This window comes from Triticum dicoccoides, chromosome 7A (assembly GCF_002162155.2).
Source record: "Triticum dicoccoides isolate Atlit2015 ecotype Zavitan chromosome 7A, WEW_v2.0, whole genome shotgun sequence".
Lineage (NCBI taxonomy): Eukaryota > Viridiplantae > Streptophyta > Magnoliopsida > Poales > Poaceae > Triticum > Triticum dicoccoides.
In genome coordinates, this window is record NC_041392.1 from 178,430,959 (window position 1) to 178,442,648 (window position 11,690).

Consider the following 11,690-nt stretch of genomic DNA (forward strand, 5'->3'; position numbering starts at 1 on the left):
CATCCCAATCCGCAAGGACGACGAGGTGCAGGTCGACTGCCACCTTCTCCTTGGGAGCTTCGCCACAAATACAACGTGCGCTCCATCCCAATCCGCAAGGACGACAAGGTGCAGGTCGACCGCCACCTTCTCCTTGGGAGCTTCGCCACAAATACAATGTGCGCTCCATCCCAATCCGCAAGGACGACGAGGTGCAGGTCGACTGCCACCTTCTCCTTCGGAGCTTCGCCACAAATACAACGTGCGCTCCATCCCGACCCGCAAGGACGACGAGGTGCAGGTCGACTGCTACCTTCTCCTTCGGAGCTGCGCCACAAATACAAAAGTTGTCTCGAGTGAAGAACGAGTTCCACTCGACGGAGAATTCATGAAGATATTCAACGATAAACCAAGTTCAGATAAATCCTAAAGGTTCCAGACCGCAGATCGAAGTGCTCGGGCATTCAGCCCAAAAGAGTTTAACGGTTACAAAAACCACTCGGCATTCCGAGGCAAATTTAAGGTGGGGCATAAAAGTTTGTTCACTCCGCAGGAGGAGCACTGGCAGGCTCGACGAACTCGTCCAGGTCGACGCCGTCGTCGATCCGAGTGGCTGCAGCAATAAAAGTCTCCATAAAAGATCGGAAGTCATGCCTCTGGGTGTTGGCGACCTTGATTGCTGCCAGCTTATCTTGTCGCACCTCCTTGCAGTGGACACGGACCAAAGACAGAGCAACATCAGCACCACACCGAGCAGAAGATTTCTTCCATTCCTGCACTCAACCAGGGATCTCGTTAAGTCGAGTCATCAGAGACTCGAGATCATTCTGGAGCGTGGCCCCTGGCCAAAGTGCCGTGTCGATCCGTGACGTGGCGACCTTCAGTCGAGCCAAGTAGTCCACAACACCGTCGATGCGGGATTCCAGTCGGAGCAGATTCATGGCGGTTTCATCTTTCATGGGAGAGTTGATGGGGTCCAAACCTGGCTCAATCTGCCCAGTCTCCTCCTCGAAGTTCTAGCAAAACTCTGCATTCACGATCCAAGGATAAGTCAATTTTCGTATGCTGAGTTGACAAAAAAACATCAATCGGAACAAAATGTATACCTTCAAGCTTGATGAACAACTTCTTGGCAAGGCTCCATAGATAGCTCTCCAGATCGTCCCTCCTGCGAGCGATGCCTTCCATCTTCTCGTACAGGTTGAGCTTGTCCTTCTTCAAGCGCGTGCTCTCCTTGTTGGCTTCGTTCAGGGAAGATTTCATCTTGGCGTTCTCTTCTTCCAATTGGCCGACTGAAGCCAGTTTCTGTTCAGCCAGAGAGGTTCTGTCGTCAGCTTTCTTTTGAGAAGCAGCCAAATCCTGATCCTTCTTCGCCAGAGCTTCGTTCAGTTTTTCTGCAAAGAAATGGTGCTTGATTCAGAAAGAGCAGAAGGGTACTCAAGCCTAAGACAAACCAGTCGACAAGCTCGTCTTACCATTGGCATCGTCCTTGGACTTTTGCAGCTCTGTCTTAGCCAATTCCAAATCAAGGTTTAGCTGGATCTGCTGTTTCTCCAAGTCAGCAAAGCGTGCTCCAAGATCACAAGATTTTTGCAATCAGGGAGGGGAAGTTATTTTACAGCGAAAAACAGCAAAGGCAATAAATACTAAGACTACGGTCGACTGCCCGCAGTCCACCATAGTCTCGGGGACTACACCCAGTGGGTGCACTTTGCGTGGCCCCACCGGTTCTGATCCCACTCGACCGGCCCGCCGGAGTCGAGTGCAGGGAGTAAAAAAAGAGAGAGAAAGAACAATTGCATCGTCAAGAAAGAACTGGACAACAAGCTGTTCAGACCCTAGTCGACTGCCAGCAGTCGACCGCGGTCTTGGGGACTACACCCAGTGGGTGCACTTGGTGTGCCCCCACCGGTTCTGATCCCACTCGCCCAGACCGAGTGGAAGGGCGAAACTACCAAAAATGACAGCAACATTACACTCGACACGGCCAGACCAAATCGAGCGAAAGAATCAAAATACAAAGACTACAGTCGACTGGTAGCAGTCCACCGTAGTCTCGGGGACTACAGCAAGTGGGTGCACTCAGCGTGCCCCCACTAGTCCAAAAATTCAATCGACGCACCCAGTGGGTGTACAGATGCAAAGATTTTCAGAAAGAGAGTCTTCAGATAGCATATCCTAACAGAACAAGCGGTGACCAACTAACCCGAACATTGCTTTGGAGAGCCGAGCTGGCGTCATAGGCGGCCTGACTGGCGTCCCGCACCGCCTTCATGTTCTCCATCATAATGCCCGCCTGGCGTATGGCTTCCTTGGCAGCATTCACTTCGTCCTCTGGGACATGATGGATCGCAAAAACTGAAGGTGGGTCGGCAGGAGCTTGAGCAGTCGATGAAGAAGGCAGGGCACTCGACAATGGTACGGCGAAGGTAACAGAACCCCGATTGGCATCACCAGCGTCCTGAACGACTGGTTCCGCCATCGGCGTCGACTGTGGCACCTTGCTTGCAGGAGCTTGCCTACTTTTCCTCGTCAAAGGCCTCTCAGGCTCTTCATCATCATCATCGGGGAGGTCAATAATGTTAGGAGCTATTCAAAGATCAATCGCCAAAATCACATCACCCAATGGTACACATTGCAGTTGAGTCGACCAAATAAAGACAGAATGAAAGAAATCATACCCAAATTGGAAGTGAATGCATCCTCCATTACCTCATCCTCATCCATGTAAGCTGAGGTCTCGGAAGTAGCAGCGCTGCCAGTTCCAAAGTTCATCTGGTTAAATCAAGAAAAAATAAACAGCACGGAGCATCGAGTGAATACAAAGGGAGACACTCACGCAGAAGCGACGGGGATGTCAATCTTAATCTTCGGCAACGCCTTCCGAGGCTTCTGCTCTGCAACTTTGGGATGCTTTGACGCTTTTTCAGTTGGGGTTGGTGAAGATGTCCGAGGATGCTTTTAAGACTGACCAGTCTGAGCAATCGCCTTTTCACGGGCGCTCGGTCGTTCTTGGTCAAGCTTGGATCGCCTCTCCCTGCGAGGAGGCGACTCGACTTCTTCTTCGTCACTTGGGTCGTCGCTTTCTTCGTCCCCTTCTCCGTCAGAATGCCATTCGCCACTGTCGCCGCCGCTCGCCTCTCCTTCTGGGTCTTGCTCTTGCTCTCCGTTGGGCATTGAGTACATTTCGATAAGGGCCTGAAAGAAAGCAGGAAGAATAAAGTCAGTCGACACAGTATAGACAGCTGCGCGAGTGAATTCAGATTATAATTAAAAGCTCAGAATCGGACCTTTTCTGGTTCATGGGACTGGTTGAATGGAGGAACTCTCCTGGCTCCCCTGGGGTTGTCCTTGTTTCCGGTGATGCCCGACAGCCACCCCTCCAGTGTGTCATCATCGACCTCCTCCGGGTGAATCCGAGTGGTGTCGTCAAGACCCGAATACATCCACAGCGGATGGTCTCGAGCTTGAAGAGGCTGGATGCGCCCCTGAAGGAAAACCTCCAAGAGATCCATACCAGTGACCCCGTCACGGATAAGCTGTACCACTCGTTCGACCAGCACCTTAACTTGCGCCCTCTCCATCCCGACCCGCAAGGACGACGAGGTGCAGGTCGACTGCTACCTTCTCCTTCGGAGCTGCGCCACAAATACAAAAGTTGTCTCGAGTGAAGAACGAGTTCCACTCGACGGAGAATTCATGAAGATATTCAACGATAAACCAAGTTCAGATAAATCCTAAAGGTTCCAGACCGCAGATCGAAGTGCTCGGGCATTCAGCCCAAAAGAGTTTAACGGTTACAAAAACCACTCGGCATTCCGAGGCAAATTTAAGGTGGGGCATAAAAGTTTGTTCACTCCGCAGGAGGAGCACTGGCAGGCTCGACGAACTCGTCCAGGTCGACGCCGTCGGCGATCCGAGTGGCTGCAGCAATAAAAGTCTCCATAAAAGATCGGAAGTCATGCCTCTGGGTGTTGGCGACCTTGATTGCTGCCAGCTTATCTTGTCGCACCTCCTTGCAGTGGACACGGACCAAAGACAGAGCAACATCAGCACCACACCGAGCAGAAGATTTCTTCCATTCCTGCACTCAACCAGGGATCTCGTTAAGTCGAGTCATCAGAGACTCGAGATCATTCTGGAGCGTGGCCCCTGGCCAAAGTGCCGTGTCGATCCGTGACGTGGCGACCTTCAGTCGAGCCAAGTAGTCCACAACACCGTCGATGCGGGATTCCAGTCGGAGCAGATTCATGGCGGTTTCATCTTTCACGGGAGAGTTGATGGGGTCCAAACCTGGCTCAATCTGCCCAGTCTCCTCCTCGAAGTTCTAGCAAAACTCTGCATTCACGATCCAAGGATAAGTCAATTTTCGTATGCTGAGTTGACAAAAAAACATCAATCGGAACAAAATGTATACCTTCAAGCTTGATGAACAACTTCTTGGCAAGGCTCCATAGATAGCTCTCCAGATCGTCCCTCCTGCGAGCGATGCCTTCCATCTTCTCGTACAGGTTGAGCTTGTCCTTCTTCAAGCGCGTGCTCTCCTTGTTGGCTTCGTTCAGGGAAGATTTCATCTTGGCGTTCTCTTCTTCCAATTGGCCGACTGAAGCCAGTTTCTGTTCAGCCAGAGAGGTTCTGTCGTCAGCTTTCTTTTGAGAAGCAGCCAAATCCTGATCCTTCTTCGCCAGAGCTTCGTTCAGTTTTTCTGCAAAGAAATGGTGCTTGATTCAGAAAGAGCAGAAGGGTACTCAAGCCTAAGACAAACCAGTCGACAAGCTCGTCTTACCATTGGCATCGTCCTTGGCCTTTTGCAGCTCTGTCTTAGCCAATTCCAAATCAAGGTTTAGCTGGATCTGCTATTTCTCCAAGTCAGCAAAGCGTGCTCCAAGATCACAAGATTTTTGCAATCAGGGAGGGGAAGTTATTTTACAGTGAAAAACGGCAAAGGCAATAAATACTAAGACTACGGTCGACTGCCCGCAGTCCACCATAGTCTCGGGGACTACACCCAGTGGGTGCACTTTGCGTGGCCCCACCGGTTCTGATCCCACTCGACCGGCCCGCCGGAGTCGAGTGCAGGGAGTAAAAAAAGAGAGAGAAAGAACAATTGCATCGTCAAGAAAGAACTGGACAACAAGCTGTTCAGACCCTAGTCGACTGCCAGCAGTCGACCGCGGTCTTGGGGACTACACCCAGTGGGTGCACTTGGTGTGCCCCCACCGGTTTTGATCCCACTCGCCCAGACCGAGTGGAAGGGCGAAACTACCAAAAATGACAGCAACATTACACTCGACACGGCCAGACCAAATCGAGCAAAAGAATCAAAATACAAAGACTACAGTCGACTGGTAGCAGTCCACCGTAGTCTCGGGGACTACAGAAAGTGGGTGCACTCAGCGTGCCCCCACTAGTCCAAAAATTCAATCGACGCACCCAGTGGGTGTACAGATGCAAAGATTTTCAGAAAGAGAGTCTTCAGATAGCATATCCTAACAGAACAAGCGGTGACCAACTAACCCGAACATTGCTTTGGAGAGCCGAGCTGGCGTCATAGGCGGCCTGACTGGCGTCCCGCACCGCCTTCATGTTCTCCATCATAATGCCCGCCTGGCGTATGGCTTCCTTGGCAGCATTCACTTCGTCCTCTGGGACATGATGGATCGCAAAAACTGAAGGTGGGTCGGCAGGAGCTTGAGCAGTCGATGAAGAAGGCAGGGCACTCGACAATGGTACGGCGAAGGTAACAGAACCCCGATTGGCATCACCAGCGTCCTGAACGACTGGTTCCGCCATCGGCGTCGACTGTGGCACCTTGCTTGCAGGAGCTTGCCTACTTTTCCTCGTCAAAGGCCTCTCAGGCTCTTCATCATCATCATCGGGGAGGTCAATAATGTTAGGAGTTGTTCAAAGATCAATCGCCAAAATCACATCACCCAATGGTACACATTGCAGTTGAGTCGACCAAATAAAGACAGAATGAAAGAAATCATACCCAAATTGGAAGTGAATGCATCCTCCATTACCTCATCCTCATCCATGTAAGCTGAGGTCTCGGAAGTAGCAGCGCTGCCAGTTCCAAAGTTCATCTGGTTAAATCAAGAAAAAATAAACAGCACGGAGCATCGAGTGAATACAAAGGGAGACACTCACGCAGAAGCGACGGGGATGTCAATCTTAATCTTCGGCAACGCCTTCCGAGGCTTCTGCTCTGCAACTTTGGGATGCTTTGACACTTTTTCAGTTGGGGTTGGTGAAGATGTCCGAGGATGCTTTTAAGACTGACCAGTCTGAGCAATCGCCTTTTCACGGGCGCTCGGTTGTTCTTGGTCAAGCTTGGATCGCCTCTCCCTGCGAGGAGGCGACTCGACTTCTTCTTCGTCACTTGGGTCGTCGCTTTCTTCGTCCCCTTCTCCGTCAGAATGCCATTCGCCACTGTCGCCGCCGCTCGCCTCTCCTTCTGGGTCTTGCTCTTGCTCTCCATTGGGCATTGAGTACATTTCGATAAGGGCCTGAAAGAAAGCAGGAAGAATAAAGTCAGTCGACACAGTATAGACAGCTGCGCGAGTGAATTCAGATTATAATTAAAAGCTCAGAATCGGACCTTTTCTGGTTCATGGGACTGGTTGAATGGAGGAACTCTCCTGGCTCCCCTGGGGTTGTCCTTGTTTCCGGTGATGCCCGACAGCCACCCCTCCAGTGTGTCATCATCGACCTCCTCCGGGTGAATCCGAGTGGTGTCGTCAAGACCCGAATACATCCACATCGGATGGTCTCGAGCTTGAAGAGGCTGGATGCGCCCCTGAAGGAAAACCTCCAAGAGATCCATACCAGTGACCCCGTCACGGATAAGCTGTACCACTCGTTCGACCAGCACCTTAACTTGCGCCCTCTCCTCCGGGATCACCTTCAAAGAGGAGGGTTTCCTCACTCGGTCCATGGTAAAAGGAGGTAGGCCAGTCGACTGCCCTGGCGTCGGCTGGTCTTTGCAGTAAAAGCAGGTCATTTGCCATCCGTGGACCGAGTCGGGAAGAATCATGGCCGGAAAGGAACTTTTCCCTCTCATCTGAACACCAAGACTCCCACACATCTAAATCACTTGTGTTCTCTCGTCACTCGGATTGGCCTTTTTCACCGTCTAAGAACGACAGGTGAAAATGTGCTTGAAAAGACCCTAGTGAGGCCGACAACCCAAGAAATTCTTGCATGAAGACACAAAAGCAGCGAGATACACGATTGTGTTGGGAGTGAAGTGGTGGAGTTGTGCCTCAAAGAAAATCAGAAATCCCCGAAAGAAAGGGTGAGGAGCCAAGGAAAATCCACGGTCGACGTGAGTGGCAAGGAGAACGCGCTCACCCTCCCGAGGTTGCGGCTCGGATTCCTTCCCCGGAAACCGCGCCGATCCATGGGGGCTCAGTCCTCCGTCGGCTAGGTCGTCGAGGTCTTCTTGGCGGATCGCCGAGCGGATCCAGTCGCCCTGGATCCAACCCTTCGGCAGGCCGGCTCGTGAGGAAGATCCACCCCGATTGGTCGCCTTCCCCTTCGCCTTTGCCGTCGCCTTCTTCGCCCGCTCCAGAGCCACCGTCTTCTCCTTCCCCATCGTCGCCGGTGAGACGCGTACGGAGCGGCGGCGCTGGGGCGAGAGCGAGCGCGATGAAGAAGCCTGAAGAAGAGAAGAGGAAATGAGAACGCACTGTTCAAGAAACCCCGGTCCGACGCCTTATACGAGGTCACTTCCGAGTGGCTGACTGGTAGGCCCGGACGATCCTGTCAAAACTCGTAACAATCGCGCGCGTGATATGTGGCGAAAAAGGTGGCGCGGAGATCGAGGCAGCTCCGCCCTATCCCATCCGATTACTGCGGCCTCCCCCGTCCAGCGCGCTTCCCAAAATTCGAATCCCGCGAAATCTGCGGGCAGCAGAACAACTTGTCAGACGGAAGATCTCCTCCACACCGTCACTTGGAGCTTTTCAAGTAAAGAAACTCACTCAACAAAAAACTAAGAAGGGATCAAGGCGACTGAAAAGGAAGTTGCTATCATCACTCAGGTTCATTGATCCGAAACAAGATATGCTCATGGCATGAAAAATGAGTCGGAGAAGTTCTCAACTCCTTCCCCACTCAAACCTCGATCCATTCGGGGGCTAATGATGAAGCTATGTACCTAGGGTAGGGTCATGGACCTGTCCTAACTGCCCTACCCAAGGACATCTCTAGAAGAAATCACCTTTCAATCGACTTGGAGGTGTTCCACTCGACAGACTCGAAGACACTCGACCAAGAAGCAATCACTCGACCAGGATCCAACCACTCGACGGCCAGGAGACCTAAAGTCACTCCGCACACTAACGGTCGGTCATTAAGTAGCCTTTATGGTCATCATAGCACTTTATTAGGGGCGTTGCCAGTAACGCCCGACCTTAATGTATTTAAAACCCTGCATAACTGAGGGCCGGAGGGGGCTGGTGAACTCTATATAAGAAACCCCCCTCCTCAGTGTAAAGGGTTCGCACCCTTGTGATTCATACATACATAATCCAGTCGACCACCTCCGGGCTCCGAGACGTAGGGCTATTACTTCCTCCGAGAAGGGCCTGAACTCGTAAACCTCGTGTGCTTACAACTACTCCATAGCTAAGATCTTGTGTCTCCATACCTACCCCCCTACATTACTGTCAGACTTAGAACCACGACACTAGTCATATTCTTCATGATTCCCTCTTTATGTTACAATTCTTATCTTTTATGTGAGCATCATTGAAATCATCATGCCTAGCTAGGGGCGTTAAACGATAGCGCTTGTTGGAGGACAACCAAGAGCCTAAGCTTGGGGATGCCCCGGAAGGCATTCCCTCTTTCGTCTTTGTTCATCGGTAACTTTACTTGGAGCTATATTTTTATTTACCACATGATATGTGTTTTGCTTGGAGCTTCATTTTATTTTATTTTGTTTTTCTTGCTATTTGAATAAAGTACCAAGATCTGAAATTATTAAATGTTAGAGAGTCTTCACATAGTTGTATAATTATTCGACTACTCATTGATCTTCACTTATATCTTTCGGAGTAGTTTGTCATTTGCTCTAGTGCTTCACTTATATCTTTTTGGAGCATGGTGGTGGTTTTATTTTGAAGAAATAATTGAACTCTCATGCTTCACTTATATTATTTTGAGAGTCTTTAGAACATCATGGTAGTTTGCTTTGGTTATGAAACTAGTCCTAATATGATGGGCATCCAAGAGGGATATAATAAAAACTTTCATATAAAGTGCATTGAATACTAAGAGAAGTTTGATACATGATGATTGTTTTGAGATATGGAGATAGTGATATCAAAGTTGTGCTAGTTGAGTAGTTGTGAATTTGAGGAATACTTGTGTTGAAGTTTGCAAGTCCCGTAGCATGCACGTATGGTAAACGTTGTGTAACAAATTTGAAACATGAGGTGTTATTCGATTGTCTTCCTTATGAGTGGCGGTCGAGGACAAGCGATGGTCTTTTCCTACCAATCTATCCCCCTAGGAGCATGCGCGTAATGCTTGGTTTTTGATGACTTGTAGATTTTTGCAATAAGTATGTGAGTTCTTTATGACTAATGTTGAGTCCATGGATTATACGCACTCTTAACTTCCATCATTGCTAGCCTCTTCGGTACCGTGCTGTAACGCCCTCGATGCGGCTATATCTCCTACGTGTCGAAGCATGACTTAGAGGCATAACCTCATTGAAAGCAATGTCTCAAGTGAGGTAACCTTCGCAAACAACTCATGTAATATAAATAAAAGGGGAAAGGATACATAGTTGGCTTACAATCGCCACTTCACACAGTTACATGAATAAAGCATTACACTCAACGAAATACACTTAGGGTCCGATTACGGAACCCAAAATAAGAAGACTACCCCAAATGCTACACAGCTCCCCGATCGACCCCAACTGGGCTCCACTACTGATCAACTAGAACGAAACGACACAAAGGACAAGATCTTCAATGAGCTCCTCCTTGAGCTTGGTTGCATCACCTGCTCAGTAACATCGGCACCTGCAAACTGGTTTTGGAAGTATCTAACAGCCACGGGACTCAGCAATCTCACACCCTCGCGATCAAGACTATTTAAGCTTATAGGTAAGGCAAAGGTGTGATGTGGAGTTGCAGCAAGCGACTAGCATATATGGTGGCTAACTTATTCGCAAAAGAGAGCGAGAAGAGAAGGCAAAAGCACGATCGAACAACTATGATCAAGAAGTGATCCTAGAACAACCTACGTCAAGCATTACTCCAACACCGTGTTCACTTCCCGGACCCTACCGAGAAGAGACCATCACGGTAACACTCGCGGTTGATGTATTTTAATTAAGGTCAACTTCAGGTTTTCTACAACTGGACATTAACAAATTCCCATCTGCCCATAACCGCGGGCACAACTTTCGAAAGTTCAATTCCCTGCAGGGGTGTCCCAACTTAGCCCATCACAAGCTCTCACGGTCAACGAAGGATATTCCTTCTAGCGGGAAGACCCGATCAGACTCGGAATCCCGGTTATAAGACATTTCGACAATGGTAAAACAAGACCAGCAAAGCCACCCGAATGTGCCGACAAATCCCGATAGGAGCTGCACATATCTCTTTCTCAGGGCACACCGGATTGTCCAAGGTTCCGGTAAGCCAGCCCAGAGTTGCCCCTGGTGGCCACCGGCAGCTGACAGGTTGGACCAACACTCAGAGGAGCACTGGCCCGGGGGTTTAAATAAAGATGACCCTTGGGCAGGCCTACCCAAGGGAAAGAAAAGGCTAGGTGGCAAATGGTAAAACCAATGTTGGGCCTTGCTGGAGGAGTTTTATTCAAGGCGAACTGTCAAGGGGTTCGCATTATAACCCAACCGCGTAAGGAACGCAAAATCCGGGAACATAACACCGATATGACGGAAACTAGGGCGGCAAGAGTGGAACAAAACACCAAGCATAAGGCCAAGCCTTCCACCCTTTACCAAGTATATAGATGCATTAATTAATAAGAGATATTGTGATATCCCAACAAAATAACCATGTTCCAACATGGAACAAGCTCCAATCTTCACCTGCAACTAACAACGCTATAAGAGGGGCTGAGCAAAGCGATAACATAGCCAAACAACGGTTTGCTAGGACAAGGTGGGTTAGGGGCTTGGTTTAACAATATGGGAGGCATGATAAGAAAGTGGTAGGTATCGCAGCATAGGCATAGCAAAAGAGCGAGCATCTAGCAAGCAAAGATAGAAGTGATTTCGAGGGTATGGTCATCTTGCCTGAAATCCCGCAATGAAGAAGAACGAGTCCATGACGAAGACAAACGGACGTAGTCGAACGGTTCCTCACAAACGCGACATTATCGGAACCAACCCAAAGAAGCAACACCGGAAAGAAGCAAGCCACATAGTAAACAACCACCACATAAACATGGCACGATGCGCAAACAAGTATGATGCATGTCCGATTTAATGAGGCATGGCATGGCAAAGTGCACAAGCAATCCTACAAATTAAGTGGAGCTCAATATGCAACGGAGTTGCATATTGAAGAAAACACCACATGACTTATTTAGTTCTCTACCGTTTATGTACCCAACAAGATTAAATGTTGTTAGCATGGCAAGAGGGTGAAGCAAAATGAAACTATTTATCTAGGCAAGTTTAAATGAGGCCGGAACAACAAAACAACAAGTCCGGAAACGCC